A 20,356-nucleotide genomic window follows, 5' to 3' on the forward strand; every position below is an offset into this window, starting at 1 on the left:
TATGTATTGAAGAAATTATTTCCACTGGGCAATCCAGCGTTAAACAACACACCTCTAGCACGCTTACGAGAACAAAGCAAGAAAGTAAGCCCAATGGAACCTGGATGACTTTCTAGGTGATATATATTGAACGAAAAACACCCGCGGCTGTGCTTCAAGCGCATAAGCTATATTGGCAGTCGTCTTCTGACCGCTGGTGAACTAGATTCGTCAATCGTGAGATATTTCTTAGGACAGCCTAAAGCGACTGACAACTATGGCGAGCGCAGCTTTAATTGAATTCCAGCGGTTATTTTTTTATTTTTCAAGAAATTGACGGATTCTTCCATATATTCGACAAACAATTCTTTCCAGTTTTTGAATTATCTCTTCATTCGCTCTCGCGTTATGAACCAGCCTCCGGCCGATTCAGTTCGCATCTATACGGTGAGCACTCTATGATCATGAGGTGTTCTGCGGTTAGAGCTGTTTCTGAAAGAGGCACTACATGCAAAGCCTTTTTTGTAGCCTTATATGGCTCCGTTCAGAGCATTATCGTCTTTTTCTTTTCAAGAAAATAACATTCGCACCCTCAGAGATATGCGACTGCTTGAGTTATATCGAATAGACAGGTCCTGGTGTGAATTTACTGCGCAGAACCCTTAGCGTATGTGTTTCGTTGCAGCAACGCTTTAGAACGGGCACTGTGTATAAATTTGCTATTTTGAATTATTAGGGGCGAAGCCCCTTAGGGGCTCGGGCTGTCGGCGTCTATGCCGTCATCGTAACCGTCGTCTCATGTAGTCTAAAGCACCGGGACACTCGTTTACGCCTCGCGCTAGAACGTAACGCGTACGAACAAAACACCTGGACACTCTTTTACGCCTCGCGCTAGAGCGCTTCGTAACGCGTACTAAAAAAACACCGAAACACTCGTTTCGCCTCCGCTAGAACGCTTCACGAGCTTCAAAGACGCGAGACTTTTACAGCAATGCTGTATACCTCTACCCCCCAACGGTTTCATTTCCGTTGGCAAACACGCCAAGGTGCCAAGAATGCTTCGCACCTCCCCAGGTTTCACGTTAGTGGAGATATGGGCTGGGACTTTTTTTTTCTTAGCGGCTCGCTTCCCTCTGACAACAAAAAGGAACTAGTGACGCTCAAAGCTGGTGACGTTTAACTGCCGCGTTATTGCCCCGCGTCCTGCTACACGACCAAGGCGGGGCAAGATCACGTATAGATAGTGCACAACCCCCTTGCACTCTCAAGCGGATATGCACGTTCGGAATATCACCGCCGCTTTGCCAGCATTATCCCTCGTGCAAGTCGCAACGAAAAGGGTCCATCGAGTGTCCCAAGGCAGCGCCGTAACCTACCGATGGCATGCATCTACACCAAACCTCCTACACTTGTCGCGGACGTATCTCAGGAAAGATAAAAAGAAAGGAAACAGGATTTTGTGTACGCGTACGCTCCTTACGACTGTTTTATTTAGTACAAAAACGTAACGCCAATGCACCACACCATTAAAATAGAAATCTACGAGAAGTGCGTGCACGATAACAAGCGCATGCACAACGTCAGCTCTCGCAAACGGAAACGTTGGGTGTGGAAGTAAAGATCACCAAAGGAGGAAGATGTAGGAGATGGGAGTTGGCCCGGTGCCCTTATTTCCCTCCCCCTCTACGCAGCCTCCCGCTAGTTTACACTGCTAAAGGAGCGCTGCACCGCCGACGGAAGCACAGCGCCACCACGCCGAAGACGATTAGGGCGCCAATATTGAACAACAAAGAACCATCTATTCGGATCTTGCCGGCAGATCGCGGTTAATCAGAGCGGGACTATGTCTAGTAAAGAAGGGAACATTCCATCCAGATATACAAATGAAAACTGAAGCAGGTGGCTCCGGCGCGCAGCGGATGCTGCTACAAGAGCTGGTGAAATCAAATACCCCCCCCCCCCCCCCCCTAAAAAAAAAAAAAACTAAAACCAAACCGATGCTCTCCACCGTATGTCCAAGGATTGTACCTGTACCGCTATGCCACACCATTCGGCTGAACATTCGGAAGGTATACGCCGTGCAGTCCGAACCTTTCAGCAAGAGGAAGAGCGCCCAACCCTGGAGCATCATTAAGAAGCACCAGCTTTTCTGTTTGCCCGTCAAGCAATTAACGCGTTGCAGAACCTCCTAATAAACAGGGTACCTACCCTCCATGGTAAAGTCAGCTATCCATGCTCCGGACATTTAAGTATCATTTCCAAACGAATGGCAATGCTGCTAATGCCATTCCCGGAGCTTCCACGCGCAAGTTGGACGCAACCGTGACGAGGCACTGAAAGGCCACGGAGAGTGGTCATTAACGGTGGCTTCCGGTGGCCTGGTCGCCCGCCGGTCGTATACACAGACCTTGCTGCGCTGAACAGGGTTACAGCGCAGTGGACTCTGCGCCCAGACGCCCTGACGTTTCAAAACATGACGTTTTGAAATGGTGCCGATCTTTGTTAGACTGACGTCCTTACGCTTTGCTGTCTGTTAGTGTTTATTGTCTTGTCTGAGTTTTTCTAAAATTTCCATGCATTAAAGAAAGAAAGCTGATGCCATTCGTATCGAGGTACATTAAGGAAGTTATGAGACTGCCGGTGAACAGTGTGCCTACACTTGCTATTTAATTACCTCTCCATCGCCAGTATACTTTGAAAAAACAAGTGTTATCTTCTGAGAGCGTAGTCCTGAGAAAATAAGAAAAGCGTAAGCGACGCCAATGATGTTGTTCCAATTATATCATACTGTCTCCGCAGTTCTCTGAATGCAGTTGGCAGACATATGCGTTTCGAGCGCATTCTCGTTAAGCGTAAATTTGTACGATGCGTTCTTTATAGATAAATGCAATACTCGAAATACAGGTGGTATAACATTTCAGAGGCGTATTTTGTGGGTCTTTCCACCCGCGTAGAAGTTTCTTTTTGTTGAAAACTGAGCATGGAAAAAAATAACAGCTCGCCGTGGTGGCTGTCTGAAGGTGGACATTTGTAACGGGTGTAAACAGTGTGTGCGCGCAGCTCGAGAGAGAGAGAGAGAGAGAGAGAGAGAGAGAGAGAGAGAAGAGAGAGAGAGAGAGAGAGAGAGAGAGAGAGAGAGAGAGAGAGAGAGAGAGAGAGAGAGAGAGAGAGAGAGAGAGAGAGAGAGCTGCATGCAATCATTCCCTTGAAGGAGAGCTTGATAACTAATTCAGGCCTTGTTGAATACCTTGTCGTGTGAAGGAAACATCCTCCAGTAACTTCCACACATTTGTCCAAGGTTTCTCCCTCTCGGTAGCTCACGCAGACATTGCTGTACACGTGCTCCAAGCGACATTTCGTTTCGTTCTCATCCTATTTCGTACAGTCCCCCAACGTTAAACTTTGCTTACATGATCCAGAACCCACTCCATATCGAGAAAAAAAAGTAAAGAAGTCTGGTGACACCAATGCCCTCTCCTTGTGGGATGTGAATGCAAAAGCACGAACGTTCAGTCGAACGCCTTGCCGAAGAGCTTTGTAATCTTCCAGTATGATAAGCTTTGGTTTCCGATTGGCATTAACACGTTCGAATGACTCCGTGTAATGAGAGAGCTGACGTCGATGGTGAATTTCGCTGCTGGTCTATCGTTTGGCTGCTGTGTACTATGACATGGACGACCAACTCTCTCTACTGCCACGTTCGTAATGCGGAACACCTCGCGTTATAGAAGACTTGTAAAGGGGCGGTTTGCTATTGCTAAGTATAGGCGCGCGATGTGGAACGCCTCGGGATATGGAACGCTCCCGAAGGAGCCGTTTCAACACTAAAGTGTTTTATTCCGGGATACACGAAGATTTCCCTGACGACATACCCGTCACGGAAATGACACCAGTACAACGAAGCAAGCGGCCTGTAAAGGGTGCACCCCTGCACACAGGGTCTCCTCGTGGGGAAGCAACCTTTAGTACTAATGAGTACGTTATACTTACGGTTGTTCGTTTTCGGGTTTTATATTTTAACACGAAAGTGTTTTATGCCGGGATATACCAAGATTTCACTAACGTCATATCCGTCATGGAAATAACGCCAGAACACCTTTGCCGAAGCGACCCGCCAGCAGGACGTCGCATGCCAAGCACAGCCAGAAGACAGCCGCCGACCCGCAAATCATGCTCAGCAGCAGATTTCGCTGCACATTTCCCTTTCGCGTTTTACCAATTTATATGACAGAGGAATGAACCACATCTTTTTTTTTTTTTTTTTTTTTTTTTTTTTTAACGGACGCCGACGCCGGAAGCCAGCTTTTGCGCTCAATGGGACATTTAAGCTTTCGCTTTAAAAACGCGCACCATTTCTCAAGCGACATCTCATTGGCACGGTGGCTGACGATGTCGCCGAGCAAGGTATAGCAGCCGTACAAAACAACGCCTACGCGCGTGGAATTTACCCGGACGGGTGATTGTTTTTCTCTTCACACTGCGTGGCGGGGGACCGGGGATCCGCAGTGGAGGCGAAAGGAGTACGTGCTGCTTAATAATACGGAGTCCCCCGGGGGCGTCTCGGCGTCCGTCCTTGCCGCCTATCGGTGGGCATCGCCGCGTTCGTGACACAATCCCCACTCGGACGGACGCCTGAGGACAACCGAGCAGCAGTCAACGCGTGGTGGCCGCAAAATACACCACATGGCGGTCAAGTTCGCGCTCCGCGGCGATAACATCTTCGCGTATTAGCGCGCAGGGCCGCGCTGTTTTCCGTTTGCTTCTTATGTTTGCACCGGGCCACCATGCCCGCGAAAACTCAACAATTGTTGAATGCTTTTTAGGAAGCAAAAATCTATCACGTCGCTTTTCTTTGTTTGTTTGTTTTTTACAGTTCCCGGGATGCTTGGACCGTAGATGGTCCAAGGCATCCCGTACTAAGGAAGCCTCCCACCAGGCGGGTGCCCTAACACCAGCACCTTGACTAAATAAAGTTTATTCATCATCATTAAGGTTCAGAACAGAGTGATCTGATTACATTGGTGTCTTTAGGCGCCGAATATATATATATCTGGGCTTTGAGGAGCGCAGTATTTTTGCAGGGATGTGGGATGATTCGGGCTACAAACCTTTAACTTGCATGAAATCTTTTAAACGCCCGTGTGTTTCGTTTCCCTCCTCCATCAGACGCAGCCGCCACGGCCTTAGCCACTGAGCCCCCTCCCCTTTCCGGATGTTATGGAGAGGTAAACATAGAGAGGTAAACCTAGAATGTGAAGAAACAGATAGGGTTAATATTGCAAAAGCAATAAATGGCTTATTAAGCGAGAAATTCAGCGCCGGCGTTGAAAGCCGAAAGCCGGCTCCTAGACTACCACTGACAGCACAGATGAATTTAAATTACTTTTCATATACACGTAACTGGTGCCTGCAAATGCGTTCATTGTTGTGCTATATTAGACTCGAATTTGATTTTTTAAGGTTACAGTTACCTGCTCTATCTGTTACCGGGTACAACCCAAACAAATTTGCGCAGAAGCCGCATTAATGAAACAGAGACAGAAAACCGGAAGCGAGGTGAAGACTGCGGAAAGGCAGTGACAGAAACAGCCTGAGGGACGCGAGTGGAAAAGGGTGGCCAGACGTCAGCAAGAAGACTGGCGATTCCCTTATACATAGGGTTGTTCGTTTTCGGGAGTTAAATATCTTTTTTAAATGAGGAGGGGTAAAGATCGGGTAATATTTTTCTATGTGATTATGGGAGATAAATTGGTTTTTAGTTTTGTAAAACCATTCCGAAATTCAGGTTTTTTCGGGTTAAATCCACATATCTACTAGGTAAAGCGATCAGTTGATTTTGTCAGACAGTATGACGAGCTTCTTAGCCCTAACGCGTTAAAATTGGTGTTTGTTTTGAGCTGGTAATTTGGGGGGGGGGGGGGGACACCAGGGTTTTCTTGCAAATATATACTCTCCGAAATTTGGCGTTTGTATAGGAATGAATCAATAATGATGGCAGTAAAGACCATTGATAACCTCCAAGAAAAGAAAAAATTTATTCACAAAAAGCTGGTCGATTTTTTTACTCATTTTTGTTTACATACATTATAATCTGCACGCGAAACATGTCGGTCTCCGTCCGAGACCTGTCCGATCGTTGAACGTATTTCAGCCGTGAGAAAGTCCTCTCGACGTCACAGCCTCCATTAGCTATACAGGCGCAGCAACGTCAGTTCAGCATTTGCAAGCATGGGTTAGCGAGCGGAAGAGTCATGCCAGTACTCAATGAGTTAGGAAGCTGTGTTTGTGGGGCTTGCTTCCAGCAAGTAGTGGTTGAGATCTGCGGACCGTCAGCCCACGATTGTACAGATCGCTACTTCGAAAAGGTCCATTCGGGGAAGTGAGTGACAACATTTATTTGTCAATAGATGGGAGAAATCTTGTTTAACCCGATTCTCCTGAAGCATGTTCGGAGTTTCAAAATCGGGTTTTACCCGAAAATGAACAAACCATACTTGAAGTTATACTGGCCACGAAACTTGTAGCGCATGTTTCGTAGCACGGCCTTGCGGCTGTCGGGGAAAACATCTGATCTTTTGATGAATCAATTTGAACCGTAGTTGCGTTATCAATGTAATCTAGCGGAATGTCTTTCCATGTTGCGATGTGTCCCAGGCGGCCGGTGTAACAGTGTGCTTGTCTTTCCAGCAACGCCCGCATATGCACGCCCGCACATTTTGTTTGCTACTCCTGCAGTGAAAAATAGTAGCCGGTAAATACCCAACTGCCGCGGCTACAAGACGAGCAGGCCTCTTAGTGAACAGTATTACAAGCAGCTAGCTGTCAATAATTTCTATTGAATCGCCCAGATTAAGGACTAATGTCATTGTAGAATATAGGCACTTTGTAGACAGTGGTGCTCCGTGGCGGAAACTGCGCATAAGCTACATTTCCATGCCTGCAGCTACACTCTTTCTCCTTACGACATCGTCTTCTCGCTTATCGTTTTCGTTGGCTACCAGATGTCCCGGAATTGGGTTAGGCGTTAACCACAATGGAAATACTGCAGCGACGAGTGACCTCATCGAGTAGCTCTTTCGTTCAAAGTGCTTATATAAGAACAACATCTCCACTTTCATTGCTCAAATCGTTGTACTGCAGTGAATCAACGTTTTAAAAAGCAGAATGTAAAGGGACTCGTGAGAGACAGCCATGTGGCACACCCTCCCAAACTGGGAACATGTGTGTTATGCATTACTCATTTATGATTTATGAACTGGATTTATGATGACCACATGTGTACGTGTTTACATGCGTATTACTGTATATGCTTATCGTTATATGAAAATATGAAATGTCCCTAACCAGATCATTCTCAAAAAGGAGTTAACCTTTAATTATCCCCTTCCTCGATCGCTGTCGGTCAACTATAAAGCCTGAATCGACTCAATGCCTATAGCAGCCACAGCTCGTCTGACACGTCCGTTGTCGCCTGCGACGCGTATCTGTGGTTGAGGCCGCCTCAAGATAACCTGATTAGCTTTGAGGCATATCATAATCCACTTTGAGAAACTTGGTTCGTCTTCCAAGTTCATTCCTTTTCATTGCGTAATACCGGCGCAGTGCTATCAATCCCACCGCTCTGCCACTCAATACCCCTTCGAGGTGATGTCGCCAATACGGGCTCAACTCTCACGGAAGCAGAGGCGCCCGTCGCACCCGTTCCGAGTTCGCCACCGCTCGCTCCTTCCCTCAACCGCCGCGCCACGCTACAGTTGCGCGGAAGCGAGGGCGCGCGTCGAGGAACCGAGTAGCGCAGAACGTGACCGCCCTGGTGACAACTTCCCCGTCCCCATCCGTCTTCGTCGTTGTTTCCGCGTTCGACTCGTCCTTCCTTCCTTGGGCCGCCCTCTGACGTATACGCGGCGTATGCGTCTCCTCTTCTTCCGCACACTTCCCCGTTCACTCGCGCTTTCCTTCAGTTCCGTCTCTTTTTGACGCTTCCTTATTCGGATCGGATTACTTCGCGTCGCTCCTCTTAATGGACATTAAGCCTCTCCCTGCGCCCCAGGGTGGTCTACCGCACGGCAGCATAATTTACGTGCCTTTTGAAGTTTTTAAGCCGCTCTCTCTATTCCCGGCGCGTTTCCCCCTCGGTTGGCCCAAATCTGCAGGGCGAGCAGACAACGCCTAGACGTTGAATGCGCTGGTCGGCGCTTGAACGGAATACGGGGAATGTATGTGAAACAACAGCACTAAACTGTAGACGTGGACGTACATGTCTGATAAATTATAATATACTCAATTTTAATAGCGGTCTGATCGATATTCGCTTTGATAATTCGGATGTTGTCGTTCGCAGTGCTGGAACACTTCGAGAAGAACGAATAGCGAAACGGAAAACTCTTGCTTTCGGTGGTTTTCCGTTCCCGCCCTTTGAAGTCCCTCCTCATCGAAACACACACCTCGAGTGTGACTAACTAACACTGACTGTTTCAACAGTTGTTCAAAGCACGTTGGAATTCCTCCTGTCTTTTTCTTTCGGCGGAGAACGCGTATATTGAAGACGGTGACTTTATTCTGATGTGACTACAGGGTGACTCCAAGCCCCCATGTGAATTTATCAGCCTTCCTCACTCGGTAACTTTCGCGCAGCGCCTGGGGAGGCCGAGGTTGCTATGTTTGAAGCCAAATACAGGTCATGTAGCGTCGTCAGCGTCACGTTCCGAGTATCCGGCGCTTACACACACTACTGGGAACGTGACGCTGACGACAAAGCGGGCATCGAAAAAAGGCCCATCTAACTCGGATCACATTGAACTGCCTTCAATATATATATATATATATATATATATATATATATATATATATATATATATATATATATATATATCTGTATGTCTGTCTGTCTCGGGGAGCACATCCTCAGAAACTACGCAAACAGCATTCGTCTGTAAATCACGTGGCCTCCCATTGTTGATCTCTTCATTAATGCAAGATTGGCAGTTATGGGCATGCTATAAACTTGAAGGAAGCAAATGTCAGCGAAGCGAACACGGTAAGGAAGTGAAACTCTTATCATTTATCAGAACGTGTGTTATGCTCGACTTGGTGATCGCAAGTTCCGATGTGCTGCTCGGAGATCAGTACGAAACTTAAGTGGCCGCCAACAGGAAACCCAAAAATTTTCCCATCCCCTTCAATTACCCTTTCCCATTTTATTTCCGTCCCGAATTCCCCCAGGGCAAGCTCGCGAACAACAGGAAGGAAACTGTTCCTCGCTATACGCGGAGCACGTACAACGCTCAGATTTCCAAACTCCCTTGCACGGTCTCGCTACGAGAGCGCCACAGCGGCGAAGACGAAATTTAATTCATGGGTATGACCGCGCGCTTTTAGTCGCCGCTTAACAACGGGCCCCTTAAAGCTGCTAGCCATGCGCAGCATTATACAACGCGGAAGGGAAAAGCGGCAGCTTCATATCGCTCCACACGCGCACACACGTAACTTCACTCATTCGTTGTTTACAATACAAACCCCGCTTACACTACGCACAGCGGTGAAGAGGCGAGCACTTCGGGCGCCTGGTTCGCACGAGCCCTTAGAGCGAAAGCTCAGGCGCAATTACGTGCCTGCTGTGCCGAGGAAATTCCTCGGCCGCGCCTTCTCGAGACCCGGCCCGCTTTGCGCGACCGGCTTTTTACTGCCGCCGCTCGCACGAGTAGCGGCCGCGAGTTTCAGCGCGAGGAGCTGGCGAGTCTCAGCGGACAAGGCTTCCGCTGCGGGCGCAACGTCAGAAAGTTTCCTTCCTGTCCCTGGTCGCCCATCGAGGCTCCGGTTGCAGTTTCCTGCGCGTTTAACTCGTTTCCGGGGTATTTAACTTGTTCAGAAGACGACCGGCCATGGCTTGCAAGACTGCGGAGGGAATTATGGAAAGAATAGCGCTGCCGCAAGAAAACGCGCTGTGGAGGTGATTGTGTACGGCTGTTGTCGTATTTATAGGTCTGCTAGCGGCTGGAAGCATTATACCTTCCCCGATCGCGAAAGACGGGAGATTTAAGCACCATTTCGCTAGCATTCGGTTTGATCACCATTCTATAATCATGCACTGGAGTGCCCCATATGATGTTGTATACTGTTCATCATATGTCGTGCCACGCTTCTATGAGAATGTCAGGTGTTCGTCACGTATCTTGTTCCTTTGGGGTGAACAAAGTATCGCCCCTGCTAGAGGAAAGCATGCATACAGTCGCTGAGCGTTGTTCGAAACCGCGTACTCATCAAAGCACTCCGCAAACTTCTTTCGAGCTATTCGTGAAAGGAGCCCAATGTAGAGAAAGGAGAATGTACTGTAGGAGTGAGTCAACACTACTATTGAAGTATCAAAAAACGTAGGCGTACCCCCTCGTCCTCCTGTTTAGTTATGAACAGTTCAGTCTCCCTATGGTAAACAACGAGGGCGCTGAAGACCAGTTTATAAGCACCTTACGACCGATACGCGAGTGCGGCTTTTTCCAACGCAAATTTTCTGCGAGTCAAGTGCTTCTGCGAGACACGCGAGCTTGCGCGTCGATACAAAAACGGTCGTGTATGCGATACTCCGACGGATATAAAAAAATGGAACAAAAAACGCCACTTGTTGGAAATGCATCCGTAACCGTCAAATCTGGCGCGCCTCATAATCCACATGTATACAGCGCACTACCGAACAGAAAGAGGAGGAAAAACAAACATTTATCGAGGCCGAAAAAACTGAAAACTATGGCGGCGTGACGGAGGGCAGTCTTCCTAGACCACAGAAAAAACGTTTTTTTAACGAATGTCTTTCAGTGCTTAACCTACATAGATTTCACCGTGCTGAAATCTTCTTCGTCTATAATCCACCTAGCGCAAGATGGGTTATTGACAATCGCCTATAACCCATCTTTCCGCTCCCTCTTTGCATGAGTAATAGTTGTGGATCCGCCCCATTTTCGAACGCCCTGTCCTTCTTAAGAGGTGAGCTTCAACTGCTGCTGCTTTCTGTAGCAGGACCAACGAGGACACCGTTTGCGCGCCGACTGCTGTTACCTCCCGGCCTTAGCTACTGCGCACACACGCATTGTGTTTTCGATCGCGCTGCATTCACCGCAGTAAATGCTGACCCCCTTCCGCTGCTTGTGAATTCCGGCACCCCGCCGTGGCAGCGCGTGCACGTCGAGCAAACCCCCCCTTGATCGGCGCGCGCAGCTTCTGTTGCTGCATAGTTTCGCAATCGCCTCCCTTGCAGAACTGCGGCTACCTTGCTCGGTGATGTAAGAGCCCTGCGTGGGGCTACGAGTTAAACGCCACAGCTTAAACGTTGTCGTAGCTTATGCGACTATGTGCTCCCGTCACTCACGATAGCGTGCGACGCTTTTCGAGAGCAGGGGCATCCGAAGAGACACAGGGGTTTTAGCCCGCTCTCAGGACGGACTGACTTTATTAGGACAACGTGGTGCTGCTGTAACTAGCTTCACTTTAAACTTTTAAGAAATCTCTTGTTCGAAAAGTGCTTGCATTATACACGTAAATTCGTTCGAGCGAAGTTTCATTCGAACGAAAATTCTTTTAGGTCCCCTGACACACTGCCACGAATAGGATAAGTAAGTTACCCTGTTCTGGTGCCTGCTTTCCTGGATGGTGATGAAGTATATAACACTCGCTGCAAATGGGAAAACAGAAAGTGCAAAGCCGAGGTCGGAAGCCTCAGAATGCGTTCGCCAAGAGTTTCCATTTTGGTAAACCAGAAGGCGTTCACAGCCATGGCTTTGTTTGCGGGTCATCTGCAAGTCCACCTTCGAGAACAAGACTCGTTCCGCGTACGGCTACAAAGCGAGTCCAAAACCGCACGTGAACTGATTGCCATCCGCGCGCGGACTCTTCCTGCCGCCACGTACCCGCGCGAAAACGGACCACCGAGAAGGAGAGACAAGTTCCAAGCGCCCCTCGTAACTCTGTCCAGCCAAAACACGGCGCTGGGAAAGCGGCTGTCATTTGCATCGCGAGCCGTTCCCATGGGCGCCAGATTCGCTTTCAACCTCTCCGCGGCGCCGGCCGTGTGACGTTCGCGCTGCTTCTAGAGCCATCGGCCTTGTCCGCATTAAGCGGCTCGCGGATAGCCGCATGGGGTCCGCTTAGCGTCACACGGCGCGCGTGGGAATCTAGGACGGAGGATCGTCTGTCCCCCTCTCCTCTGGTACGCCGCGCCACATACTGGAGGAGTCGCCTTTCAATTAAAGACAGTCCGTACGCTCTCCTCCAGCCAACTTTTTTCTCCTTTTTTGCCACCAATCATCGTGGCTTCCTAATCATATCCGTGCACGAGCATACGTTAACTCATGCGGGCTGGTTCGTATTCTCTGTCAGAAGTATGCACACACACCCTTGGGCTTGCTTAGCCACTGCTCTTCCGTTGGAGGTGGTGGTGTGTATCACATGGAATCTTGAGGGTCAGAGGGCGCTAGCTGTCACCTCCGACGCCGTATGACGCGGGAACGTTATCGCGCCCAACCCGAAGTTCTCCTCGGGCGTCATTACACCGTTGTCGTGGGTAACCAGGAGGGAAGAATAAACGGTGTGCGGCACAGCACGAGCCTCCGAACCGACGAACGTGCAGGACTCGAAGCGATGAAGTCTTTACTTTGATCACACGCCTCCTGTCTGCAAGCAGCAATTCCCAGAGCAGGAAGTTATTGTCCACAGCGAAACGGCTAGGCGAGCGAAGTGCGTGTAACGACGGCCGGCGCTATCTTTAATAACGAGTTGTTTTCTTCCCGTGATTGGCCTATTGCTTGGGTGTGACTATACCCGCGCATGCCTTCATTGTTTGGCTTCCATTGTTGAACGTTCCCGCATGCCGTACGCTGTGATTTACCGCGTGACTAATAGAAAGCGATCGTGAGAGACTAGAGTGAGGTTTGCACGACAAGCGGGAGCGTTTTCGTATACCCAGGACAACGTTCCACAATGTGATCTCGCATACGTACAATTTGGATGTTTGCAGGTCGCGAAAAAAAAAATGGTTCGTGAAAGCAACGTTGGGAATTACTGTTCAGCAACGACGTTGTCTTCATGCAATCCCAGCGCTCATTCTTAGCCGAAAGCTTTGACAAACGAAGAGCACTTTGCGTGAAACGTGCTGGAAAAAACTTTATACCATACTTTCCTAACGAAAGTTGACAGAAGCGTGAGAGCTTCGTCCAGTACAAGGAAAATGCGTCCAATTGACCGTCACACCTTCAACGACCCAAATCGCGAACGAAGAACGAACCCATGCGACGATTTTTCGCGCACTAAATAAACAAATCTACGGACGATTATGAGATAAAAGTATGCTATCGTACTCCTTCTTCATGGTCGACGCGTGTATCGTCTTATCTAAAACCGCTCCTTTTTCCCGATTTTCAAGTGACCGTTTTGACACAACGGAACCCCGATTTCACGCACGCCCCGTGTGTCCAGATATCTTATCAGAGCTTTTTGGTCGACCAGTCAGTCTATGGGGAAATGCATTAGTTTTTTGACAGGACGCGATCGGTCGCATTGTAAAAGCTTTCGCTTAAGAAAAAACACACAGTTATGCACATGTTCTTGGCGGTGTATGCTCAGCGTGCGATTTTTCAGGGAACAGCGGGTAGAAAAGGCAAATCTTGGGCTACCTCACCTAACGCCATTCACGGCACCAGACCTCTATGTCATTTTACAGGCGACATCGTAAAGCATCCTTGAAGAAAGGAGGCTTTTTTTTTGCTCTGTGAACAAGAGAACAAATTCAAATGGCCCAAAATAGTGGCCATGCTACATGGGTAGAAATTTCATGAGTGACAAGCCACCCTCTTCGTCCACGAACCAGCTAAGACAAAGCTGCTGATTCGGTGTGGTAGGTACGATGCGTGACACCTAGAGCATCAGGAGCTGTCAGATATAGTTACCGCGATTACAGGGGGCTTCAAAGCCTTCGCCACTTCCAGCATCGTGCAATGTGAATAGCCATCATGTGTTATACTCGGTATTTTCCGAAGGACCTTGGGTGCTTCATTCGAAAACAATCGCAGAATCGTTGTCATCATCACCATCTACAGCCCATTCGTGTATGCAGTACAAATGCCTCTGTCAGTGATTGTTAACCCCTCCTGTAGCACGCTGGGGCTAACTCTTGTGTCCGAGAACTATGGTTTGAAAGGGATATTCTGCATACACCAAGCTTATTTACCCTGTAAACTAATTTAGCAAGAAATGCCCTGCAGCTGTGGTATTGGCTATGCGTGTCAGTACCACATTCCGGATGTCCCTGGTTCCAATTTAGCAAGACACCTCTGTAGGAATCTTTTGGGCATTGTTGTAACTATCCGTCAGCCTCGCAGTGCCAAAGCAATATTTTATCCCAAATGATATGATCATGCAACATAACTCTGCAAAATCTTCAAGGATTTCTGAACAATTTGTCGTCGAAGTAACGCCACGTTCCGGCCGGAGGAAGAAGGGGGGGGGGGGGGGGCATACCCCAGATGGTCCCCCTTCAAGGACTGCACAACTGCGGTTGGGGCACGTGTCGTGTCGAAACAAGGTGAACCAGTTGTCACAAATCAGCAGCGCACTCTGGGCGTCGGCACGCGTGAAATGCTCTCTGCGGAATGCGCTCTGCCGCACAATGGAGACCTGACACACGCGCGCGCAGGCCACACAGAGAAATGGCGTTCATTCGGAATCGATCAAGACAGCACGATCCGATCCACTGCCTCGGCGACCGCGCAAGTTCTGGCGGGAATGGGGGTCGCTGGAGCACGAAGCCGGTCGTTTATACTGACCCGCTGGACGCAAACCGACCCTTTGTGTCCGCCTCGCGCACGCGTTTCGCTATGTTTTACCTATTTTTATTTGTCCGTGGTATGGCGGCACTAGCAGAAAACACCCTTAAGTGCCCGCTCTAACGCTATTTCGCGTTTCCGCCGTCATTTTTTTTTTTTCGCTCCGAGGCCAGCCGCTTCGTTTGTTGCCGCGCTGTTGCTGCAGCTGGGACATTTTTTGGCTAAACAATGCAGCTGAAGGACAGAGTTGCGCCAATACCGCCACACGTGCCACACCACTGAAACATCCAACCGAAGGTTATTTTTACTGTGAACCAGTATATATCTAACCCCCCCCCCCCCCTCCTTCCACTTTTCATTCCGGTAAAGCTGCAAATTTACACGGCGCCGCTCCGGGGCCACCGCCCCACCCCTCTTTCACAACTGTTACTCGCCACCACTGATGCGTCTTTCACACGTTGTGCAATCGGCTGACAACGGCGGTACCGCCGTTATCAGATGATTGCGGATGGGCGTAAAAACGACCAAAGGCCGTCGTCGTCGCCGAACATGTTGCCGCCGCAGTTGCAGCTTCAAATTCCACGTCGCCGAGTAGCTGCGAATACCCAAGAGCAACTTGCCCGGCTGGAACGCCGGCGTGAGCCCACAATTCTTTCTCTGCTTGAAAGGCTTACCGAGCGACATTTTCGCCGTTGTATTTCACGCCTGAGATTCGGCCATCACCTTGCCCGCTTGGAATGCCGACGTGAGCCAATATTACTGGTTCGGTTTAAAGGGCTTCCATTGCGACATTTTCGACGGTGTTTTTACTTCTAAGCACGCACACATAACCGGTCGCCAGTTTATGCGTGCACAGGTTGGTATTGGAGGGAAGGGGTTGGGGGTCGGGGGCGTGCACGCGCAGCTACACGCCCTTACTGATGACATGTTCGTTTGTTCTGGCGGGAGTTTTAAACCCGTGCGTCAAATGGCCCAATGCGACCTGTCAGGTGTTCTCAGTGGTCGAGCGGATTGGGTTGGTGTTTTACACAGACAGCAAGATGCCTACCACGCGGGAGAGAAACAGACAGCTCCATGTTTGTCCGCTAGAATAAAGCTCGGGTCCTTCCAAGTTTCATTCATCTAACTGGGTAGGAAGTATGCTCAACCGCGAATTACAAACGTGTTTCGTTTCGTGCTGTCAATTGAGTGCGACGAGCTTCGCAGGTCGTCCTTCTTCACAGAGTGGAAGGGCACTGATTTTTTAATTTTGTTTTTACTCCGACCATCTTTTTGCGATGTACTTTTCGACCTTGTATTCTCGTCAGTACAATTCTCAGTGGCTTAAACGACGTGTCAGAGCTACGCTCTAAGCTTGTTACCAACACCTACAGCTGTGAAGTTCAAAAATGCGGGCATCTCTTACGAGAGTGCGTGTCGTCCCAATGACGACATACGACAGTCACAAGGAAATATTGTACGTTCTCGTCACTATAGTGGTGGATTCAGGGAAGGAGTGCAGGGAACGGTAGGTCATCGCGCGCACCCCTACCCCCCTCTTCCACAGCCTCGTACCCCTGGCTTCGATCCAAGGTATCCCCAACCCCACTCCCGTGAGGGCACTTTGAATCCGTCTCTGCGCCGTAATCGAAGGATACGACTGTTAAACGCAATGAATACTACTGACGTGTTTGCTCCGAATTCACAGTGGGACGCTTCAACGTCAGATGCGCATCATGCGGGTGCAACAAGCTTTCATGTCAGAGCCATGGGGACGCAGAAATCGCTTCCCACGCGTGCATTTTATTTCAAATCCCTGTCAAGGAACTGTATGGGTTCTCAGCGAAAGCAGCGAGTTATGAGCATAATAACGTTGAGTACTGGCTAAATTCTCTATTCACGACTAATACGACTCCTTAAGCGTGCTTACGTGGAGTACTACGTGCGTCCCGCCTTAAAAATGTATTAATTTGTGATACTATCTTCTACGACTGTTCCACATTATGATGAAGATAAAATCATTTTTGAAAGTATGAAGGGCTCGCAACATACGCCGTACGTCTATGATGTAGAAAAACAAGCTTCCTATTAAGGCACTGAAAACGGTATACGGTATATTCAGCACAACGTAAGCGACTCAACTGATTATTCTGTCTAAATGGGTGCGTTCCTGACTAGTATAACTTAATTGTCCTTTAGAACAGCTTTCAAACCATTGCGTATGTTTGAAGATTCTCTGTGATGCTATGTAAATGAAACGAAATAGGAATTCTAAATAGCTTTCTTTACCCTTGGCAGCACTCTTCTAGAACCATCATCTTACTAATAATCGTGGAATGCTTATTTAGTTAAAGGTTCCGGGAGATATTTTTGTAACTGTTATTTCCTAACCTATCGGCGCTGTAAGTTGATTCTCCGCTACGGTGTGGTTCCTATCAAAACAGTAGCTGTCATTGCAGAGTAGATCTAAAGGTCACGAAGCCTTCAACATTGCTGCGTCTATTAAGCGAGTCGTAACGGTGAGAGCGAGGCCATAAGAGTTTTCAAGAGAAAACAGAACCATCATTTGTCGTTCCCACGGTTAAAACACAAAGATGCGGTGGTGCACCCTTTACAGGGAGCGCAGTTTTTTTTTCCTGATACATTTTTTGCTAACGCCACCGGACCAAGCTTAAGCTTAAACAGCTCCGCTTCTAAAATCACTGAATATGCGAATTATGTCGTTGTATACGCTGCGTACACGATTTCGCTCCAGCGCTGGCAACAACACTATCCCCGCGAACTTTCGACGACGTCGGGGCCTTTTATTATGACTGTTGCTATCGGTGTCGCACGGGCAAGCTCCGAAACAGGCACGAGGTGCATACACACATTTTTAGGTGTGACCGCGTTCGAAGCAGGCGTGCGTAGTGGAGACACCTCGGCCTCGATACGCGATGTATGTGCCGTTGTTCCCGCGCGGTCGGCTTCCGATCGCGGCGTGGCTCCCACGGTGGCGGCGGCAGCAATCGGCGTGAAGGCCACGGCTCACACAGCGCCGTCGTCGGGGGACGAGACACCCTTTGTTCTCAGGTCCAGCCATGGTGCTCCTGTTCTCGCGCGATCGGCGCTGCCTTGGCCGCCGCTTTTCTATTTTGTGTCTGTGCGTGCCTGCCCGCACATTACGAGCGAGCGGCTGCCGCCGACCGATCATAAACTATAGACCGCGAGCGCGCTTACGACTGCGCGGGAGGTGGCTGGTAATGGCGGCGCTGACGAAAGCCCCACTTCCCGTCTCCTTCGAAGCTTCCTTTTTGTACCTCGCTATTTCGAGTCACCGTTTGAGGAATAGCGTGACAACCTCAATTTTGCTGGAGACGTTCCGCAGTACGTCGACGCACAGAGAAACTCGCTCTTGAAAAGGGCGCCGTAATGTGATTGTGACTACCGGCAGTGTAAGGAACGTCTCTAAATGAACATGTTTCCAGCATTTGCGGTGACTAAGAGACTCTATGCACAAACGCGACCCGTTGAAGCATTAGCTGCATCTGTTTCGAGAATCCCACACTGGTGTAATGTGTGCATCTGTGGGGGAACGTTAACAGCAGGGCAGTTCAAATCAGAAAGTATGGACACAGAACACATGTCCAAGCGCACGTGTACTCTATCGTTCGGTCTGTGCCAATTGCGTTTTCGCGTACTGCCCTTCGTTCACCCTCACCCACCTGGTGGATGCTCTCGCACCCTTGCATTGAAGCCATGCATTCGAGCATTGCCGTTCAGCAGTTATATTACTACCCAATGCAAACAGACATAGTCTTACGGAGCATCGGAAAGTCTGTTCCCAAAGGAAATAAATGAAAGCTGAATCAACAGCTGCTTCTTACAAGTCAGTGAAGGCGGCTTCTCATTTTGTAGCTCTGGAAGAATGACGGGCACTCGAATTTTACCGGCGGTTACATGTCGACAGAAATTTTCACTGTAAAAACAGTGTTTTGTCGTTTTGTATTAAAATTAAATTAAAATGTCGTTTTGATACTGTTAATGTAGTTAAAGTAACTCCATTTGAGCTTCCCACTCTTTTAAACGAACATAAAGCCTTAAATTTGTTTTTTACCAGGTCAAAACAATAAAGAAAACTAAGAGCCTATAAGGAATTAATAAATTATATAGCTTAGCAAGAAAGAGGAAAAATTGCATTGAAAAACATTTTCGGACGTTATAACACATCCAGCGCTCGCAGAAAGTACAGTTCATTGATAAAAAAGCTTCATCCTGACGTATTCTTTTTATTCAAAACGAAGTTCGGCCGTTATGCGGTCGACAACCAAGGTGTGACATGCACACTATGGTTTAATGGCATACACGTCGGGAAGGGGCGAGCGAGTTCGGCAGCCGCGCTAGAATCGAAGGCAGCGCGGCGGCGTCCCCCCTTGGCGGAAGCCAGTCCGCCTGTGTCCTCGACCGACAAGGAACGGCGAAACAGGCGAAGGACAGGTCTTCCACGCGTAGCGCGACGGAGGAATACCTGCGCGCGTACGTGCGTACGTGCGTGTGTATACAGGCGCAATCGTATAAGGCGGGCGCTGTGTACCTTGATACCGCTGCCGCGCTGTGGCCGCAGGGGTTTGTCCTGTCCTCCTAAGAGGATGTTGGGGGAATATTGGCATGGTTGTGGAATCTTTTTTGGGGGGTGTCGAGATCCTTCTGGTGTTGTAGGGGAGGGGGGGCGTATAAATCCCTGGTGGCCGTGTGTCCGAAAAGCGAGCAGAGTTGTTGGGACCTTCCTTCTGCTCACGATGAAACTGCGCCGCGGTACCCAGGCTGGCCGCGAACGTCCTGATAATTGCTGGTCCAACTATGGCGACGCCTTAATAAGTTCTCAGGGAATAATTTAAGGCATTACTATCCTGTTGTACCTGTAAACCCGGCGCGTGAACAGACGAGGAGTCAAGGTTACGCGAAAATCGGTGAAACTCGAAATAGTTAAGGTTTTGAGGCCGTGAATTAACGGCGCATGGCGGCCCAATAAAGAAGTAAATAAGGCAATATATTTCAGCCAATAATAGTGAAATAATGAATTAATTACATGTGTTAAACTGCAGAATCCAGCCACACGATTGCATTTCGACAAATTCACTTCGGTTCCGCTTTAGGCTTAATTTACTGGCCCAGAATTGCGTTTAGACCTGCTTTCAAGAATGTCCGTTCTGTCAGACTTTGGTAGTAGCTGTCATTTGCCTGCAGCATGTCATTACTCTAGAGAACCCACAATACTCAAACGACCTCGCCTTTTATGAGCTGCGGCGTCACGAAGGAGCCTGTTCGACCGTTGTAAATGCGAAGGAAAGAGCTATTGAGTCTGTAACCTCGACCAGTGATATATGAAACAAGAGAAAGAGAGAGAATGGTTGTAGCGATTACGAAAGCTTGGCGTGCACGGCGTGCACGGAAACCACGTCGTGCGTAAGCTCATTCTGTGTACCCGCTATTTTGAAATCATAAAGTGCGTGTTGAAACGGTTCTTGTGGTGGGCGTTCCCGCGCCTGGCACGCAAACCAGCTACAATGACGTCCGCCTTGTCAGTTCCGCACGCTAGATAACTGGTATAC

The 20,356-nt window shown here is 48.9% G+C and overlaps 1 protein-coding gene across 3 annotated transcripts in view; it reads left to right on the forward strand.

The window, feature by feature from the left end:
- Positions 1-20,356, forward strand: part of Ninac (STKc_myosinIII_N_like and MYSc_Myo21 domain-containing protein ninaC) — a 149,432-nt gene that overhangs the window by 24,288 nt on the left and 104,788 nt on the right. The gene's annotated exons all lie outside the window — the stretch shown is intronic.

The sequence above is a fragment of the Haemaphysalis longicornis genome, unplaced genomic scaffold (genome assembly GCF_048455015.1).
Source record: "Haemaphysalis longicornis isolate Haplotype H1 unplaced genomic scaffold, Haemaphysalis longicornis Haplotype H1 scaffold_2, whole genome shotgun sequence".
In the NCBI taxonomy this organism is placed as follows: domain Eukaryota; kingdom Metazoa; phylum Arthropoda; class Arachnida; order Ixodida; family Ixodidae; genus Haemaphysalis; species Haemaphysalis longicornis.